Raw genomic sequence first — 3,960 nt, forward strand, 5'->3', positions numbered from 1 at the left:
AATTGTCAAGATCCCTGTTGTTGTTCTCCTGTCTTCTCTTTATGGATTTTACCTTTGTTCCAGGATTATTTTGTGTTTATGGTTGTCTATTAAAACTTACAAATGGATTACCTCTCTGCCTCATCCCTGCTAACATGTTACAGGACGACTGACCATAAAAATGAATCCAGCAGCACAAATTATGCGTCTCCATCAAGGAGATCGACCCATCAAGGACATTGTGATGGACTTTTTGAGGCTGGCTCACTTGACTTGTATGGACGATGTATGTCTAATGATCTTTTTCCATGGAGGACTATCCGAGCCGCTCAGCTCCCTGATGCCATTGCATGACCCTAGCTGGACTCATTATACATAACATTATATTGACTTTGCATTACAGCCGAGGGGCTCTGAATTCACTGTGGAAGTCGCAGAGGAAGTCGCCATTCCAGAGTACTCACACAAGATGGCCACCGCACCTGTCTCTTCAAAAAAGATGGCCGCCCTTCCAGAGTCTCGCCCCATCATGGCCGCCCTTCCGCCAGTGTCTTAGGACAAGATGACTTCCGCCACGCCAGAGCCCTCTAGTCTCAGGGGCTGTCCCCGACCAGAGTCCAGAGAAGGCTCCAGCCCCTGTCCCCAACCAGAGTCCCGATAAGGTTCCAGCCCCTGTCCCCAACCAGAGTCCAGAGAAGGCTCCAACCCCTGTCGCCGACCAGAGAAGGCTCCAGCCCGTGTCCCCGACCAGAGTCCAGAGAAGGCTCCAGCCCCTGTCGCCGACCAGAGTCCAGAGAAGGCTCCAGCCCCTGTCCCCTACCAGAGTCCAGAGAAGGCTCCAGCCCCTGTCCCTGACCAGAGTCCAGAGAAGGCTCCAGCCCCTGTCCCCGACCAGAGTCCAGAGAAGGCTCCAGCCCCTGTCCCCAGCCAGAGTCCAGAGAAGGCTCCAGCCCCTGTCCCCAACCAGAGTCCAGTGAAGGCTCCAACCCCTGTCACCGACCAGAGAAGGCACCAGCCCCTGTCGCCGACCAGAGTCCAGAGAAGGCTCCAGCCCCTGTCCCCTACCAGAGTCCAGAGAAGGCTCCAGCCCCTGTCCCCAGCCAGAGTCCAGAGAAAGCTCCAGCCCCTGTCCCCAGCCAGAGTCCAGAGAAGGCTCCAGCCTCTGTCCCCAACCAGAGTCCCGAGAAGGTTCCAGCCCCTGTCCCCAACCAGAGTCCAGAGAAGGCTCCAACCCCTGTCGCCGACCAGAGAAGGCTCCAGCCCCTGTCCCCGAACAGAGTCCAGAGAAGGCTCCAGCCCCTGTCGCCGACCAGAGTCCAGAGAAGGCTCCAGCCCCTGTCCCTGACCAGAGTCCAGAGAAGGCTCCAGCCCCTGTCCCCGACCAGAGTCCATAGAAGGCTCCAACCCCTGTCCCCGACCAGAGTCCAGAGAAGGCTCCAGCCCCTGTCCCCAGCCAGAGTCCAGAGAAGGCTCCAGCCCCTGTCGCCGACCAGAGAAGGCTCCAGCCCCTGTCCCCGACCAGAGTCCAGAGAAGTCTCTAGCCCCTGTCCCCGACCAGAGTCCAGAGAAGGCTCCAGCCCCTATCCCCGACCAGAGTACAGAGAAGGCTCCAGCCCCTGTCCCCGACCAGAGTCCAGAGAAGGCTCCAGCCCTTGTCCCCAAAAAGAGTCCAGAGAAGGCTCCAGCCCCTGTCCCCGACCAGAGTCCAGAGAAGGCTCTAGCCCCTGTCCCCGACCAGAGTCCAGAGAAGGCTCCAGCCCCTGTCCCCGACCAGAGTCCAGAGAAGGCTCCAGCCCGTCCCCGACCAGAGTCCAGAGAAGGCTCCAGCCCTTGTCCCCAAACAGAGTCTAGAGAAGGCTCCAGCCCCTGTCCCTGACCAGAGTCCAGAGAAGGCTCCAGCCCTTGTCCCCAAACAGAGTCCAGAGAAGGCTCCAGCCCCTGTCCCAAACCAGAGTCCAGAGAACCGCCTGCGCCACCCTGGCCATCTGTCCTGCCGCTACTCCACGGATCTGACCCTGCATCCCTCCCCCATTCCGCCTTCGCTCCACCTCCCTCCTTGACAGTTGTTGAGGGGGGCTACGTAACGATCCCTGTACAGTCTTGTGTTTTGTAGGACTTTTATGTTGACTTATATTCTTAGTTTCCCATTGTTTCATTGTTTCTGTGTTCATTTCCTGTGTTTGGTTCCTGGTTTGCCTTGTACCTTGTTTGTCACCATAGTTACCCTCATTAGTTCCCATGCCATCAATCACCAACACCTGTACCTCGTCAGCCCCTTGTTAACCAGTCTATTTAAACCTGTGCTTCAGTTGTTTGTCTGTCATTACTGTTGTTTGTGTATTCCTGTTGTTCTCCTGCCTTCTCTTTATGGATTTTACCTTTGTTCCTGGATTATTTTGCGTTTATGTTTGTCTATTAAAACTTGAGCTTGCATCTGGATATCCTCTCTGCCTCATCACTGCTTACACGTTACAACATTAGACAGGGCAATAGTGCAAAAGGAAACGTTTAGCCATGTAAACTCATGAATCATACTTTTTTCCAAAATGGATTTGGATTCAAAAGTACCTGCACACATTGGGTCTCATTCATGAAACACGAGCAGAACTAATTTTTGTGTAAATAGTGTGTAAAGTGGTTCTGGCGTAAACTTTCGGATTCATTAAAATGTTCGTATTTTCCAAATGTTAGTTGGTACGCAAGTGTCACAGTGTCTGGTTTGTGTTTCCCCGGGTGTCACTAGGGATCCTCGTTTTCACGGTGTCCTTCACATTGACTACAATTCCCAGCATTCTGTCCTTCACTTATCACTGTTCATTACACTCAGCTGTTCCCTGTAATCATTGTCCCAGCTGTTCATTGTTAGTCTTGTTAGATCTGTGTGTGTATATATTCCATGTCTGTGTCAGTATTTGTTACGGAGTCGTTGTTATGTCTGACACTTCTTAGTCTGTTCCTGATTGTTCTGTTATTTTTGTATTTGGATTGTTTACACGGTATTTGACCTTTGCCTGGACTGGATTTACGCTTTACGGATTACCCATTAAAACATATTTACTGCACTTGGATCTGCTGTCTATCTCCCGTGTGTGTCGTGACAGCAAGAAATCTACACCTGCTCCCAGCCACCTGTAAATAGTGCGCTTAACACCCGAACGTTTTGCTCATTAATAACGCTGCATTTTAATTCAACTTAATCGGGTACATATTTACACAGCATTTTGAAAACATATTATATATAGTAATTACATACGGTTTTTGAGAGCCAGTAATAGCATCTGCGATGGTGGTCCTTCTCCAGTTTGAATACAATTTTTCCGAAGTGAACTAATTCGTTTTTTGCTCTCAAGCTTAATATCGAACCATTTTCTTCTCACTTCTGGGAATGTTCGATTAACAGATGAAACTCCATTAACTGCATCTGTAATATGCTGCCAAGCTTCCTTTTTTTTTAGGACCCGATACGCCACTATGTACGCTTGAAAATAAAATGTGGCGTTTTGAATGAACTTCTGATAATAAAACTTCAATTTCTGCATCTGAGATTTTTTTTTTTCATTTGCATTCATGTCATAATATGATGCCCATATATAGTTGTCAGTCGGATTTAACGGGCGGGATTTATGGTAATTGAGAATGAACGTGCACGCGCATTCCATTTACGACTGATTGGAATTCATTAACACACACACACACATTTCACTATCACATCTGATGTTTACGAAGTATTTGTGAATCAGGAGAAGAGTTTTCGGCAAGGTCTCTTTACGCGCAAATCACTCGGATATTTATTCGTATATTTACGAATGTTTCATGAATGAGACCCATTGTCAGTTCCGTGATGCGTACGTTTCTATACGTCTTCTGAACTGGTAAGTAGAGGAGACTGAATATTTTCAACATATTTCCTAAAAAAAACATGTAGCATGTATAAATAAACTTGGCAAGCTACTCCTTAATAAAGAGACAAAACTCTGCATG

Source organism: Siphateles boraxobius, unplaced genomic scaffold, assembly GCF_051911475.1.
Source record: "Siphateles boraxobius isolate OS27281-9 unplaced genomic scaffold, OSU_SipBor_1 12, whole genome shotgun sequence".
Classification (NCBI taxonomy): Eukaryota; Metazoa; Chordata; class Actinopteri; order Cypriniformes; family Leuciscidae; genus Siphateles; species Siphateles boraxobius.